The sequence below is a fragment of the Ambystoma mexicanum genome, chromosome 5p (genome assembly GCF_040938575.1).
Source record: "Ambystoma mexicanum isolate Mex_15411 chromosome 5p, UKY_AmexF1_1, whole genome shotgun sequence".
NCBI lineage: Eukaryota > Metazoa > Chordata > Amphibia > Caudata > Ambystomatidae > Ambystoma > Ambystoma mexicanum.
Genome location: NC_090930.1, coordinates 526480776 through 526497813, shown reverse-complemented (window position 1 = coordinate 526497813; position 17038 = coordinate 526480776). Strand labels below are relative to the sequence as shown.

The window sequence follows — 17038 nt, the reverse complement described above, 5'->3', positions numbered from 1 at the left end:
ATTTGCTTCAGGTTTTTCGCTTTTCGATATGTGATGCTTGGATTCACATCAATGTAATCTGTCAAATCAGTATCAAGTTTTAATATAGGACTTCATAAACTGCAATTCAAACTTCGTGATGTACTTGATAGAATGTATCTGCAACAAGCTGTGAGCCAATGGTGGATCTAGTTAGAGAATGCCATGGGCAGCAAAGTATATGACTGAAGGGACCCCCAGAAATAATCTCATTATATGCAGATGAAGTCCTACTCTATGTTAGGGACCCGAAAGCGAACCTAGACCCGGTTATGCACGATATCACACGTGTGGGGGCATATTCAAGGGTTGTGGTAAACTACACCAAGTCTGAGATTTTCCCATTGACAGCTGCTACAAAAGAGCCGCGGGGGAACTTTCCTCTGGAGTGGGCGCCTGACTGTATCAAATATCTTGGGGTTATTATATTTAGATAGAAAGGCACCTTCATCCGAGATAACTATACTGCACAAGAGAGGTATTTGGAAGAGAAAATAGCCAGGTGGAAGGCAGCCCCATTTCGATAGCGGGTAGGTTGGCCCTAGTTACAATGGTACTACTGCCCAAACTATTGTATATTTGTGTTAATGTCCCTCTCTGGCCAGGCAAATCATACTCTGAGGATTCATGGGTCCCTCCTGCAATTCCTGAGGCATGCAGGTGCCGCCCGGAAGAAATGGTTGGAGAGGACACTGCCGTATGAAAGGGGTGGTTTCACAGCACCACATCTTGAAGTGTATTGGCTGGCGGCCCATACCCAGTTCACCACATACTTTTATGGAAGCGGGCAGGCTCCACTACATGTTAAATTGGATGCATTGGCGGCAGGTGAAACAGATCCTAGGACATTATTACTGGATATGGGGTATAAAAAGACGACTGCCCATATGACCCGGTTCCCAGTACAGTGATAGCATGGCGGCCATATGCCTGAAAGCAGGAGTGGCGGGCGCATCCTTGCTCTGAATGGCTTCCGCTATAGAGATTCCCAGGCATCACCCCTACATGGGACAGAGCACTTACTGGGCACTAGGAGCAGATGGGATATAGGGCATGGGGCGAGTGTGTTAGAAGGCATCTAATCACTGTGTGTGGCACTGTGTCTACTTCTACTTCAAACAAGGTTTGAGCAGGACGTTAAAACAGTAAGTCAACAAAGTCAGATTTAACTTTTCATACAGATTTAATAGTTTTTTTAATAAAGCGCCTAATACGGTACCAGAGTTTGGTTTCTAATCGCAGATCCGGGTTTCAAACCTCTGTTGCACTGCGTGGTATTGATTCCAAGACCAGCGCGTTGCCCTGTGCTATCCCCCGTTCACAATCCATACAAACAACCACAAACTTCTGGCTGTAATTATAAGGAGTCAGAAAGCAGACAAAGAGTTCTGCTACATTTGTGAAATGCTACTGTAGGCGTGAAATCAACAATCCAAAGTCCTGCAACTACACAACCACGATATTAGTGGCCTTCTTCTAGGTCGATAGTTGAAGTAAGGCCCATTGGCAATCTCTGGACAAGATGAAAAAACAACCCTAGCACAAGGCCTCACAGAACCTATGTTCCAGGCTGCACTCTTCCTAGCTTTATACTATAGAGGAGAGCGGGAAGAGGGGAGTCATTCATAACTGGATGTGTCTCTACTATTTACCACAAGTATTGATAGTTCAAAGTCCTCTGGCCATAATCCATTTGCTCCATCACTTACTACTGCAGCTATGCATGACCTAGGACCTCAAAATGAATACCGGAAAAAGAACTCTGCGACAGCATGCCCCAGTACCTCAGTTGTTCATGTGTGTACAAGTCTGATGTAGTGTAGTAGTAAATATTCAATTATCAATTAAAATACACAAGAAGAATTGATTTTTTTCTTGTTAACGCCAAGGATAGATGGTTTAGTTAGAACATTGTCTTTTGTTGGTAAAACAGAAGGAACTAATTGGATCTCAATCGTTTCATTGTTGTGGTTATTGGACTCTACACATGCTTAAGGGTTGGCGTGGCCTGTTTGTCCTGCTCATTTTTCTCATGTTTGACAAAAGATTCATATAGAACAGTTTGCCTAATTCATCATTTCTATCTTGGTGGAGTTCTTTTGTCTTTTTTACTTTCCTTAGAACCATCCTACAATTATTGTACCATTTCAATAATTATTGTAAAGCCCTTTGGTGCAAAGCGCTACAGAAGCACAATAAACAAACAAAATGCCGACCTACAACCACACACCAACATGTGGAGGGCTCATTTCTGCCCCCAGAGGTACCCTCAAAGGGAAGTTGGGGATTCTTCCTTTGTAGATCTACCTGTCCCCATCGGGATGGGGAGTGTACAGACCAATCAATCCAGGCATCTTCCGAAGAGTCCAACCAGCTGGCAGACACAGTCATCTCCACTGTACAAGAGTGAGCAGATTTGAAGGGGTAGAGTAATTTACCTGACTTCAAATAATTCCACAAGATTAAGGCAACATTTTAGCACTGAGATGGCAACCCCCCTCTTCTTGAAGAGGTATTCTTCCCTTTCCAAAAAGATCTCTACTAAGGGTAATGTTTGGGCCGAACCATGAATGCCTCTGCCAGATGCATACTGACTTGGCACAGACGGATCAGGATGAACGAGATCTACATTAGCCAGAGTGCTTGAACTGTCAAAGCCTCTAAAAAGGTACCTTTCCTCTGTCCATTTACTTTCACAGTCTTCATAGTGTCAGCAACTAGGGAAAATATTCTAATTGTTTCTCCTTCCTGGGAATAATTTTGCCACATAGAAAGCCAAGAGGAAAACCTGGGTCTTAGGCTTACCAGGATGGGAAGAATGGGCTTCAAAGTGGCCAGGACACGGACAGTCAAAGCAAAGCAAAATTTAGACTTCAAAATGTTGTACATCTGGGTCCATCAGACACTGGCCTTTCTTAAAGAGCCTGATTGTGGGTCACACCTTGGTGCCTAGAGGGTGCTAGGTATTGTGACAAAATGCATTGCCTTAGTTTAGTTTAGAGGATGCAGTAACCCAAGGACCTCATGTTGTATACCCTGGTTTACCACACCCCAATCTGTGCACTTTGCAGGGATATTGTCACATGGGCAGCATACCCCTTTCAGAGGACTAAAGCTGCCAGTAGATGTACTGAGATATCCAGGAGGACTACCCATAGACACCCCACCCTACAGAACAGAGTTTCTCAAAGGCAGCAGCATCTCCAGGTGTGAAGGAATGCCATCCGGCAAGGGTAGGAAAGCCTTGTTTTTTTATTAGTAATCAAATGATTTGGGAAATCCATCTCAGAAAGGGTGGTCTGACCACTCCATTCCAAAAGCATAGTATACACCTTTGCCCTGCCGCATCAGTCTCCCTGATCAGCAGAAATTACTCTCCAGTGGCACAGAGCAGGTGGAGAGGTCACAGGTGGCCTGTTTGACTGTTGATGTGACACTGCTTCTGCTTTTGGCACTTCTTTAAAGCTCTAGAGCAGGTTTGCCGCTACACAACATGCCAGCTGAGCAGGTTGCTTGGTTCAGCTAGAACAGAAAGCTTGCCACTGCCGAAGTCATCGAACCGCCACGTCTCGAACAGCGCATCGAGCCACCAGTATCTTCACCAGTGACCTAAGCTCAACCGTCGATCTACCCTGGTGGCCTCATTGACGAGTATCATTTGAACACAGCATCAAACCGCAACAAGCTTCATCCCAAACCCGAATCAACACCTGCTTCCAGTCTGGATCACCACAACTAGCCGCATCCGGACCTGGTTCACCCAACTCACACAACTTTAACAAGTCTGGTTCAACACTGTAAAATTGCCACGTACTAAGAAAGGTACTAAAGGAAGGCCCCAGCTCCCTTGGTCCACTTTTGGGACGCAAGCGACTGCTAAACCACCCATTTGAACCTTTTCTCGAGCAAGATATCCATTTGGTAACCCCTGCTATATTACCAAGAGTGCTTACATCATTTACATTCCTCATGTTATGTGTTCTTTTCATCAGGGTTTGTTTTGGGTCAACGGGTTGCATGCAAATCGTTGACCCAAGGTCAACGGTTTGCATGCAACCTGTTGACCTTGGGTCTTCCATTGTTCCCTCAATCTGTGACATACAGCAGAGCTAGAGGGAAACCAGTACCACTAACGTGAAATCTCTCCACATAATCCATAGACCACAAAGGCGCATCAAGAAAAAACAAGCCCCATGATAGAGGATGCAATTAAAAATGAGGCTTTATAACCCTTTCCATATAACTTGAGTTAAATTCCTAGACTTCCTGTAGAAGGCAGAATTTCATCATGTCTGTAAACCATCGCATTTAAATCTAAAGGGGCCATGCTAAAAATGAGTCACACATGGAGGATGGTCTTATAATTTAAGTGACTGGCAATCCATGGAGTGACTCCCACACCAAGTCAGTGATGCATCAAATATTGGGTCTATTGGAAAGGACAAGCCACTACAAAAGTCCCAAGTCCTCCATCCAAGTGACTCCTCATCCGCCGCCACTGGAGCGCTTAAACGTCTCATCATCATTATAAAACACTTCCTAATGGAAATGAAAAGAAGCTGAGCTAAAATGTAAAGGTGACATCAGAGATTGCAACCTTTGTCTGTACATCAAGAGGTCTACATCTCCAACAGACGCTAAGGCATCAAGCTTGCCAGCAATCTTACACCCCTGGCATTCCTTGAAGCCTTTAACAATCACTACCTATGAAATCCCAGAAACCAGCACCTTGAAGCCAGTGGATAGGAATTCCAGGGCCATAGATACAGAAAGCAACACGACCAGTGAAAGGATATGCACAGAAAAACCTGCACGTGAAGCAGCAACATGTCTGATCTTGTTCAGCAAAGAGGCATGTAGCAAGGAGACTGGACCAGAGTAGGATTGCTGAAAATTGTCCGTTTGGGGGATGCGACCTAACAACAGGTAAAATGGTGTGTGCACCAATATCTTATTGTAACTATGTTTATGTAGTGCGCAAATGCAATCTGATTTATGGACTTGTCCGTACTGCCCTTCCGAGAAGCCTAGAAGTGCATCTGGATAACAGAGTAATAGAAAAAGGGCAAGGATCGAAATCAAGATTTGAAAAGATGGAGCTAAAAGCAGCTCCTGGATATCCAGCATTCACCACTGACCAGGCGCTACCACTGGGGAACCAGGAGCTAGCACATAGCGTTCTGCTAATCCAATTTACACATAAAATGCAATTATTTAACTTTGTCCATTATTTATGACCCCTTATACGTTCAATGTTGTATTGGTGTGTCCTAATGTTTGTTTATAGATAGTCCCAAACATTCAGAGTTAAATTGACATGGGAACAGAGTTCATCATCAGCTGGCCTGGGGAGCCAAAAGTAGCTCCTGGTAGCTGTTGGGAGTAATGCTAAGCAGGCTCTTCTAGGCCACAAGCAGGAGCTAAATGGCTCCCAGTGCTCCACAAATTCGAACACTGAAGGGCCAAGCATATTTCTACTATCGCCCCATCTGGCAAGTGGAACATTTCAAGTGGTGGGACAGGAGGTTGGACAGTGACTGAAGGAAAGCTGTAAAATCACACCCACCAAAAAACAAACAGTCTAACATTTTATAAGACATGGTTTATACTTTGCATCCTAACATCACTCACTTTTCATCTCAAGTTAGGAAACTAATAAGAAATTAAATACCATACCAAACTCTTGCATGCTCATTGTGTGAGCCAGTTTGCACTCTTATCTGCAAGCCAAGACCACCACCGCCACAAGAATCCATGATCTGACAGATTCATTCACAAAGGTGTTCATTCACAAGCTGCTGAAAAACAAACCCGAAAGAACCATCACTTGCATACAGTAATACAGTAGAATCCACAGAAATCGGGTAACCAATATCAACAATGGGGACATGTTAGCAACTGCAATTTCACTACATGTTTTGCAAACATCACATCAAGCTCTGGTTTTTCTAACACTGCAAGACATTTTTCCTTCTTTCACCTATTCAGAGCATCTATCACTTAAGAAGTTTTGGAAAATTTGACAGAGGGGCGAAAACAACATGTCCAAATTTAAACAAAAACATCTTCACCTTAACCAACTTCATTTGATTCTCATTAATCTGGTCCACATTTTGGCCAGCCATCTGTAAATAGTGTGATTGATGGCTGCTGCTAAGAGGAAAGGGATCAAGAAGGGCGCCAGGACAGTGTACATCAGTCCACTACACTTGTTAGGGTATATGTTAGAATAATTGGGAAACTCCAATGAAAAGGGCATCTTCCTAAATAAACTAAAGGTCAGGATGGTTCTCTGTAAACTGAATCAGGTCCCGTACCCTCCAGAGATCCTCATTTGGGCCAGCGTCTTTTCTTACAACATGCAAGTCTCTAAGTCTTCCTGGCCTCTGAAGCAATGTACCAGTTCATGAAATTCAAAAAAGGGGTTGCCACACTCTTTCTTGATGTTGCAGGTTTTATGGTGAGCCGAACCCTTCTTCTTGGTTTGAACTAGATGAGGCTCTTTCCAAGGGCCTATAGGCCCACATCCTAATCTTTATGTTTTAAAACTAATTTTATTTTGTGAAAAAGAACAAAAGGAAAACCAGTATACAAGGAAAATAAACAGATTGCATAGCATCGCAGGGTACAAATCACAAACAGGTGAATCTCAACCAATGAGTGGAAAGCAAAGGAAATACAATCTCACCCCCAAGCAAAGATCAGGTCCTGCCCCTCTAATCCCTCCCCTTCCACGTCTCCCATATTTTTGACAATTTCTACGTGCAACCCTGTGCAATTAAGACTTTTTCCCAGGGTCATACATCTTCCATTTCTGTGACCCATCTGCCCAGTCGAGGGTGCTCTGCCAATACCCAAATGAATGATGCAATAAATAGTTTGCTTCATCAGGCCAACAGCATTGCATAAAAACATTTTCTCATACCGGAGAACCCACGACTGCTGCTCCTTGGGGTGTGATGTGAAACTGTCTTTACCAGGTATGGCCAGTCCTGCAATAGTACGTATTTTATGTAGACATTTCTGCCCAAATAGGAAAAAAGGTGTCCTCGATCCCCTCGCACCCAAGACATTCATTGCGATCCGCACAGCACCAGCATGCAAGGATAATTAATACCGTGTAGTATCTTAAGTTGTATGAGCCATATCCTGGTAAAAATCCCCATCTCCCTGGGAGACATCAAAGCCTCCACCCAGTCCTCCGGTTCCAGTGGACCCACATCCCTGTCCCATCTGGCCCGGAGATTAATCAACTCCATGGCCCCATATGCAGCAAGAACCTGGTATAAGGTGGAGAAGACCCTGGTGCCTATGCACTCCGGAAGGAGATTGGCCTCAAGCGGGGAGTGAACCGGGATATCAGGGAGTGCCCGGAATTGGGCCGCCAAGGCATGTGTTAGTTGCAAGTGGTGGAATCTCTCTGCCCTAGGAGGCTGAACCTGTCTTGTAAAGCAGCAAAAGTGAAAAGGGCACCCTCCCTTACCACACCTGTGATATGTGTTACGCTCACCTGACTCCCACGGAGGCGCTGGTCTGGTTCGCGCTGCTGTGACATCTTCTAAGGTGATGCGCAGGGTTCGGAAGACGGACTGGACCGGGCCCCCAAATCTGGCTTGTCTGGCTCGCAGAAGTATCCTTCTGTAGGCGAAAATAGGGGATTAACTGTCTGCGGGGTAATGCAATCGGCCTCCCACTTTCCCCTCTCACCCTCCTCAAAACCCTTCTGTGATTCCTCGTAGCGTCTCACCTTAGGGTCTGGAAGGACGAGCTCTCCATCCTGCTTCTGATGCAGGGGCGCGTTGGTATCCAGTTACTTCACTGGATTTTCGGATTCGTGAGAACCAAACTTGCTTGGCTTCCAGGTACGTTTTTTGATAAGAGGTTCCCCTTGTGTCCATGCATTAATGTACTAATGCTAGTGTCTTTTTCCCCATAGGGGCCGGGGTACGGAATGCCGGCGAACAGGCACCGACCCGAGATGAGAGGTGAAATCCTTGTAGAAATCAGGTAAGTCTTTAATGAGCGTTTTTTGGTAATGTCTTTTCATTCGCTCATTAACGCTGATGTCTCTTTTTCCCCTTAGGGGCCGGGGTCCGGAAATGCCAGGATGCGGCGCGGACCCGAAATGAAGAGGGAATGAATCAACAGGTAAGTCTTAACATGGAGATTTAGCTTTCCTTATTCCCTTCTCTCTCTCACCTTTTGTTCTGGTCTTTTTCTCCCTAGGCGCTGGGGCGTGACTGCGAATCCGGATGATCGCTGCTGAACATGGAGGCGCCCTGTAAAGGTGAGTGGAATGCGGCGCTGCAGCGATCGACACGATGAGCTTTTAAATAAGTCTTCCTTTTCAGGATTGTCGGCGAGATGTCTCCGGGATGCGGATTTAGCAGGTAAGGACTTTTCCTTCTTCTGTTCTCTTCCTCTCTTCCTTTGCAGGTGATCCAGGATGCTGGCAGACGTGTCAGAAGACAGGATGCAGGAGCAGACACGGTGAGCGTCCATCTGCTAGATGCAGAACAACGCGAAGCACGTGTGGCTGTTCGGGTGGGGTTTAAATAGCCTTGGAAGAAGTTCCAGATATGTATCCTTCCTCCAATCAGGTATGTATCCTTCCCCGACCACGCCCGGATGGTAAATTAGTCCCACAGGTAAAGTAGTTCCTTTCAGGCCTCAAGGAGGCCGGGATCCAGCAGCATGGTCTGCATCAGGTAAGTGCACCCAAGCAATCCCATAATGAGCCTGGCGCCTATGGCGCCAGGACTGACGTCTTTTATGAGCCTGGCGCCATAGGCGCCAGGACACTGTCCAAAGGGCCCCTATATGGGGTTGCTGGGTCCTTCCTTGGGGACTGGATGTCCGCTTTCGGGGACGCAGGGCTTGAACCGGCTCCCCGGGAGCGGGCATCATGACAATATGCAATACTTTGCCCATCTCCCAAACCATGATCCTCCCAATCTTATTAACCTCTGCAGATGCACATTGCCCCAAAGGGGTTGAATCAGAGCGGCTCTACCCCCCGAATCGCACATGGCGATGTGCACCCTCGACACCTGTATAGTATGCTGCATCATGGGCGGAAGCAGCTTTCTACCCGGACCACTGTACAAAATCTGGGAGGCAAACCCTGCATCCACCATCGCTCCGCACCAACATGTGACAGAGATACAGGTCCGTGTAGCCAGTCGTTAACGACTGCCAGCTGGCCAGCCCAGTAGTAGCCACGCAAGTTAGGGAGCCCAATACCCCCTTCCCACACTGAGCGCTGTAGTGTCGTCATGGCAATGCAGGGCTTGCCCCCACCCCAGAGGACAGCGTTGATTCTATCAAATTCCGCTTTAGGGATCTGGAGGGGGCATTCTGGAGCATATACAGACACCATGGCAGAGTTAACATTTTGAACAAGGCCGCCCACCCGAGTAATGTCAGGGGGAGGGACCCCCAAAGGGTGACATCCCTGTGAACCTGTCCGTAATAGGCTGGAGATAAGCATGCATAAAGTCCCTGAGGTCACGGGCCCACTCATAACCCGAGGTATTGGAAACCCTCAACCAGTACTCCAGAGAAATGGTCCGGGAAGATACCCTATTATCCCAGACCTCGGCCTTAGGTGATGCATACAACAGCCAAACCCAGCCCAAACCCCCCCGCCCCTAAACTATCACCTCCCAGAGAAACCAAATTCCAGTGGATCAAAGGCCTTTTCAAAGTCCAAGGGGTCCGGTAGCTCAGTTGCCTGAGATATGGCCATCCACAACCTTCGGATATTCAAGTGGATGGACTTATCAGGCATAAAACCACACTGGTCTGGATGGATCAGGGATGCCACCACTCTACCCAGGCGCTCTGCCAGCACCAGGATCTTGGCCTCCCCATTTATAAGGGATATTGGCCTATAGGATGCACAGGACTCCGGCGGCTTGCCTGCTTTGGGGATGACAACAATAAAGGCCTGTTTAAGGTCCAGGGGGAGTAGACCATTTGTCCTCGAGTGAGTTGTGGGTGTGCTGGAATGTCAACTCCAAGTCTTTTCCAGATCTCAACCGGAAAAACAGTTGGACTGTTCGAGATGGGTGTTGAAATTTATTCCCCTGTGATTTCTGCATCAAGGTCAGAACTTGGCAGGGAAATGACATCCAGTAAAGAGGAACCCAGTGACAGTGTCTGTGTCTTTCTGGAGAAATAGAGATCTTCGTAGTAAGTGGTGAACGCTTCCGCTATGTCTTCCGCCTCTGTCAGCCGCACATCCACCACACCAACTATTTCCCTCACGTGTCTATGCCCGTCATCCCTTTTCTCGAGCCAGGCCAACTATTTCCCATCTTGGTCACCAGCTTCATAAATCGGACTACGTTTAAGCCAGTGAGCGTGCCTGGCATTGTCAAGGGTAATGTTCCTAAGCTGGTTTTGGGCATTAAGGAGAGCCTCCTGCTTGTCCAGTGTTCCTGCCTCTAGATATTCCTCCTCCGCAGCCAATGCGGGGGTCCCCTGCCTCATGGACCACCTGCCGATGGGCCCGCCAATGCGCTGTCACCAGGAAGATCACTTCACCCCCAAGGACTGCCTTGTAGCCCTCCCATAGTACCTCCAGACTTTCCACCGACGACTCATTAAAAGCGGAAACCCTAATAAAAGCTGTTCTGATGCCACAGCGGCTTCAACCAGGGCCTGTCAGTAGTGAGCTCCATGACCAGTGGGGAATGGTCGGAGATGCCTCTGGCAAGAAGCATAATGGATGCAACTTTGTGAAGGTCACCCGGTGGAATAAAGAAATAATCCAGCCTAGACGGGGAGCAGTGCACCCCAGAGAGGAAGGAGAAACCTTGGTCTTAGGCATGTATAGCCATCCAGACGTCCACACACCCCATTGTCCGGGAAAAGGTGATTAACTTCATGAGAGTGCCAGTAGTCTTACCCCTGGAATAGGTGTGGCCCTGCAGCGGGTCCATAACATCGTGAAGTCCCCCCCACACACACCCGCCAAGGACCCAGGTATATGCCCGATTATTCCAGACAACTGTCTGGATCTCATTCAAGAGTTCCAGGGGCGGGAGGGCGTGCACAGATAGAATACCCAAAACCTCTCCCCACTGCTCCCCTGTCACCAAAACAAAATGTCCTTGAGAGTCCTGCGACACAGTGAGAAGGCAGAAGGGGAGCCGCTGTTGTGTCAGTATCAGGGCCCCTCTTACCCCATAGAGAACCCAGCATGCACCATCTTATAGTTTGTGCGCTTAAAGAACCAACATTTCGACCCATCCAAGTGGGTTTCTGTAAGGAGAACAAGGTGGGGTGAGGGCCGGTTAAGAAACTGCGACACCAACTGCCTCTTGACGCTAGATCCCAGCCAATTTACATTCCAGGACGGAACAGAAAGCAGCCTAGACCCTTCCCAATATGCCATAACGATTCATCTAGGGTGTTGCACAGGTGGGAGACCACTCCCCCCCCCACACCTTGACCTGAAAAAAACTCCCATTCCGACCTATAAACCCTGCAAGCGTACCAATCAGTGACGAAAACTACATAGCCATCCACCTCCAGCCTCCCCAACAACTCCAAATGTACATCCCCCAACTAGAAGTACCTGTTGCCCGAATCCTGTGCAAACTTAACATGAGAAAACCAACAACCATGAACAGGGTCACCCTGATAGCAGCCAGAGCCCCATACAAGCTACCTGCACGGGGTGCGCCAAAAACAATAACTTCAAAATGTAGGAGACATGAAGCTGTAATAGTCAGCCGGTTGCTTTCCGACATGTTAGTAGAGGAAGGGCGATCACTCCTTCCCCCTCCGCCAGTTCCAGAGCATTACCAGCATCATCAGGTTATCAGAGCCTGCGTCTCAAAAAAAGCAGGGGAAGACTCCCGATCAGGACACGGGCTGGCCCATTCTTCGGGCGATCTGGACCACGGGGCCGATAGAATGTGAGTTTCCCTCTAATCCCATGCCTCCTTGGGATTGTGAAAAAGGTGGACCGTCCCCTTGTAGTACACCTTACGGTGTTCTGGGAAAAAGAGGGCATACTTGATGCCGAGAGATAACAGTATCTTCTTGGAGTCCAAGTACTCGCAGGCTCGCTGTACCTCCCTCATATAGTCTGCAAAGAAACCAGTTTGGTTCCCATTGTATGTGATCAGGCCCGCAGCCCCTGCCATGTGCAAGAGGGTGTCGCGGTCCATGTAACTGAGAAGTCATGCAATGACAGTGCGCAGGGAAACCCCAAGGAGGGGACGACCCGTCGGGTCCCTGTGAGCGTGCGCTATAGAAAATAAGTTTTAACATTTCTTCTATGCCATCAGGTCTGTCATACATTGTTCCAGAAAAAGTTCAATACTGGGCCAAGAATACAGAGGTTATTCTGCCACAATCGGCCTTCACTGTCCTCTATCCTGCTCTCCAGGGTGTTGAGCTTTTGCAATACGGTTGTTTGATGCTTCTCCATCCTCTTGAGTGCGTCTTTCAAGCCAGAAATGCGCCGCTTCGCCTCATCCACTTGTGAAGATAACAGACTGATCTTGCCGCAAAAAAGGTACCTCCAACGCCAGGCAGTCTATTTTCCCTTCCAGGGAGGACCTAGAGTTCCTCCAATGGCACTCATCACATCTGTGAGCGAGATTTGGAGTTCACAGGGGTGGTCGCTAGCGGATCACGCATCGCAGAATGCGGATGATGGCACTTACTGTGTAGCAACTCATTTTGTTCTGGGTTGCTGTTTTCGCTGCTTGTCTTTCGCCATCCTACATGTGTGCCGCTCCGCAGGTTCGTTCTGCCCCCAGTGCAAAGTCAGGTCCCAAAGTCAAATAGTCCCAGGCACAATCATGTGGGCTATGCCGTGCCGGAGCCAGCCACGGCCGGGGATCATCTCTTCTCCCAGCTCTCACCCCCGGCAGAGCAGTTGTGGCCATGTCTCAGTTTTACCCTGCCACACAGTCCTGCAGGCACATTCACAAATCACCAGCAGGCCCAACAGTGAAGGTTCGCCCTTTGGCATGGTCACTGCGCCTCCCAACCGCAGATTGGGTTCAGTACAGCCCCCAGACAATGCTGCACAGGCCACCAAGCTCAATGCTCCTTTAGCCCCAGATTGCGCACAGCCTAACTGTTAAAGGGCCCAACAGGCGATGCCGGAGGGCCTCAGCTCCAGTATATGCCCCAAACAGTCTTAGAAGGGCGTCCTAGGGGCACCTCAGGCAGAGCACAGCCCAGTCTGCAAGCGAAAAGATGGTCCAACCACCAGGATTTACTCCAAAGCAGAAGAAAGGTTCCCCAACTGTCACCAAAGTGGATTTACCACGATGTGTCCTGCAGTGTTTTTGACTTCCCAGCATAGCAGCCAGCAAATTAAATAGGGCACAGCATCCGTCGCAGGGCAAGCGCCCCCGCCTGCACCAGGGAATCACACTGCCAGCTGTCACCCCTATATCTCTGGTGCTCATCCTCCTGCAGGGCGTTTTACGATCGACCCATATCCCGCTCCTCCTTGGGGACCTCTGGCATGAGGGAAGCAGTCCAGTCACCACCCAAGCCCACGTTGGAACAATACTGGAGCCAGCTGGGTCACAGGTCCGGTCCTGGCAGCACACAGCAGGGCTCACTTCCTAAACAATGCGCTTCCTAAGTAGGGGATTGGCAGGCATCAGCTTGGGAGTCACTGTAACCCGCAGTCTGTCAGGCCACCGAACGCGGCCAACCCAAAATGACACCAGGTGACCGCTCTGACTTTAGTCATATCGGATCAAGTCTTCTCGCCTCCAGATCAGCCGGAGAAGCATACAAAGTGCAGCTGGGGAGTCCACTACTAACCGTAGAAAAAAACAACATGATCCCGTGTGTTTGACAGGATATTTTCGCAAGGATGTTGGCGACCCGGGCAAAGCTTGTGAGACTCATTGCTCCATGTGCAGGCTGCTCAACAGCGTTCCCTCCACAGACCCTTCTGATGTAAAGTGTTGTGAGTAAACAGGTCAGTGGATTTCTTTCGGCACTAAGAGCAAGAGGGTTCCCTAGAGTCTGGCTGGTACCAAGCTTCCTCCCAGTTTCTCTTGTCCCACCTCTCTGATGTCATAATGACAAGCCCCTCTCATTCCTCCTTAGGGCTAACCCGGCCCATCACGCCATGGCTGCACTTGCTGCCTACGTGTTGGTTCGCTCTTATCCCCTCAGTACTTCCATCACCACTTCATGTTCTTGTCTTCTCCTCTAGGTATGTTATCCCCTTGACTGATCTAGTCTCTTTGCCAGCTGTTAAACTTTCAATCTCCTCCATAGCGCTTTCACTATGACCTCCACCTTGAGATGTTCCTTCTTCCACCTCCTCCATATCACGCTCTCTCTCTGATCATACCTCTTCTGTGTCACTTTCCACCTTTGATGTTAAAAGCTTCTCTTTCCCTTCTGAGTTTATTACCTTCTCCAGCACCCCGATTTCTACCACGTCCTCTTGACTTCCACTGCTGTGGCTCAAGTTACCATCTCTTGCTGCAACCATCTTCCTCATGATATTACCACCTCCTGTGTACCTCCCTTAAATCACGCCATGTCTGCTCTTTTTCTCTCGGTTGGCACAATCTGCTCCTTCACCTTCTTAGCTCCCACCATCACCTTTTCTTAGTTTCCACCTCTGTCACCACCAGCTTTTCTTTAATCATCTTGATGTTACCATATCTTGCATGACCATCTCAGTTCTTACCAACTCTTCCTGCTCTCCACTGATACACTCATCTCCCTCTGCCCCATCCCTCAAACCTCTGCTTCCTTCCACTGCCCTCTTATCTCATCTGCAATTTTCTCCAAATACAATCCTCCTGCTTTTGCAAACACTGAGCATGTGGGGCTGGGTACTTTTATACTGTGATTCCTTCTCCCCTTGGGTGGGACTATTAGTGAGGGCATGTAATCGGTTGAGAGTTCGTGTTGGCCAATGTACTTGCATGTACCCGAGGATGTGGTCGGCCTACATTTATAATTAAGAGTAGGGGTGGATTAGGCACTAGACTTTGACTAGACTTGCGTTGCACTTGAAATTTTCTTTGGTGCTGAGGGTTTCATTGAGCTGCGAGGTGGCCAGTAGTTGAGGTGTTGTCCACACCTCGTACTAGTCATTTTATAATTAGCCTATTTGTCAACTTTGATGCGAGTTTCTCTACCCAGACTGTCCAGGATGCTGGTTGTGTGGTGCCAAGGTCTTCTGTGATAAATACGTAGAACTTGAAACTTACTGGGTAAGCTTTTGGGACACCTTGTTTCTATATTTGCATTGGGAACAAGAGAGGGAAACTAGCAACATTGTACCCCAGCATGAAAACCTCAAGCCAGGGAACAATGCTTCCAAATATTGTACTTCTGTGTTGAACTTTGAGCATTCAGGAAGTTATGGACTGAGAACATAGTATCCACTGAATTCATTGTGGGTTGCAGGAATGCTGTGAAATGATTCTTTTGATCCGTCACATGAGGCGTAAACTATATCAAAACACTTGCTACCATTGCCAAGTGAAAAGGAATTATTTCTCTTAACAAGGCAAAGGTGTGCTTCTTCCCATGGAAACTTATGATCTGCTTAGAGCAAGCTTCAAACTCTCTGAATTGGGTACATGGTGTACCAAGATTGCCCCGTAAACACTCAAAGAGGTTTTGGGCACCATTAAAGCTTTAAGGGCTAGTCTGCCTTCGTGGACTGGTGGGGTGGAAGATTCTAGACCGACAGCCTGTGTTCTGCCACTGTGACTGTCCCCAGTCATGGGAGGAGGGCCCGGGTGAGGTGACCTCACTGTTCCCCCAGGCCCAAGGATGGCACCCAGCCCTTAGTCATCACTTTGAAATTCCCAGAACCAGACAAGGGACTTCACCAGACACCTTCCAGAATAAAAGTACTGGATGTAATACTGGTATGTATTTTGTATTTCTAAAGAGAGGAGCCCCTCAATAAAAACCAGCTAAGGGGCAAAGAGTGATCAGGAACACCTTAACCAAAAGGGGATTGAGTGGGTTACCTGCCTAGTCTCTAGCTGGCGACTGAGGTGCCTGTGAAATTTGGATCATTCTATTGCCGGCTCCTTACATTTCACCAGGAAGCAATCATGCAAACACATTCTTACACGGTCAGGTAGGTGTACCTTAGGAAGAACAAACTGCTTGCATAAACAAATAAATAAAATAATTCTACTTCGCATCCACTTTTCTGTAAAATAAGCCCTGCTATTTCAAAGGACGTTGCGCTCCTAAGATCTACACCAATGGTTCATACACTTTTTTCGCTGTCAATGCTGATAGGCATTTTAGATTCGCTGATTCGTATCCCAAACGCAATATGTTGAATCTAGATGTTACTATAACTGCACTGTGCCCAACTGCCTTCTGACCTTCTGAATTGCCTATCTGCTGCCCAAACGGTATATTTCGTATCTAGATGCTACCATAATTGCATTGTGCCCAACTGCCTTTGACCCGCCGATTTGCAGCCCAATTGCCTTAGACTTGTTGATTTGGTGCCCAAACGTCACATCTCGGATCTAGATGCTACCATAATTGCATTGTGCCCAACTGCCTCTTGATTTGATGATTTGCAGCCAAATTGCCTCTAGAATTGCTGATTTACTGCTCAATTCCAATATTTCGAATCTAGATGCCACCACAATTGTACTGTGCCCAACTGCCTTTTGATTTGATGACTTGCAGCCCAATTGTCTTTAGAATTGCTGATTTACTATCCAATTGCAATATTTCAAATCTAGATGCCACCACAATTGTACTGTGTCCAACTGCCTTTTGATTTGATGACTTGCAGCCCAACTGCCTTTTGTTTTGCTGACTTGTAGTCCACAAGTAATATTTCGAATCTAGATATTCACCTTCCTCCCACTGAGTCCAACAGTGTCTTAGTCACCTGGTCCCTGCCTCCTTAAACTGAAATCCCTCCCTGCGCCACCTCACCATACTTAACAAGTCACGACATGTGGTCACTGCCCTTTGCTAGCCTCTACTTTACCCATATAGCCGTTCTAGGATCCTTATCCTT

General features: G+C 47.7%; 1 protein-coding gene across 3 annotated transcripts in view; it reads right to left on the bottom strand.

Moving 5' to 3' along the window:
- ZNF711 (zinc finger protein 711) overlaps positions 1–17038 on the bottom strand; it is a 1172956-nt gene that overhangs the window by 939921 nt on the left and 215997 nt on the right. For 2 of the 3 annotated variants that reach the window (XM_069612930.1, XM_069612928.1), the window contains exon 3: positions 5695–5816. The gene's annotated coding sequence lies outside the window, so the exon portion shown is untranslated. The remainder of the gene's footprint in view (positions 1–5694; positions 5817–17038) is intronic. The other variant, XM_069612929.1, reaches the window with a different exon arrangement.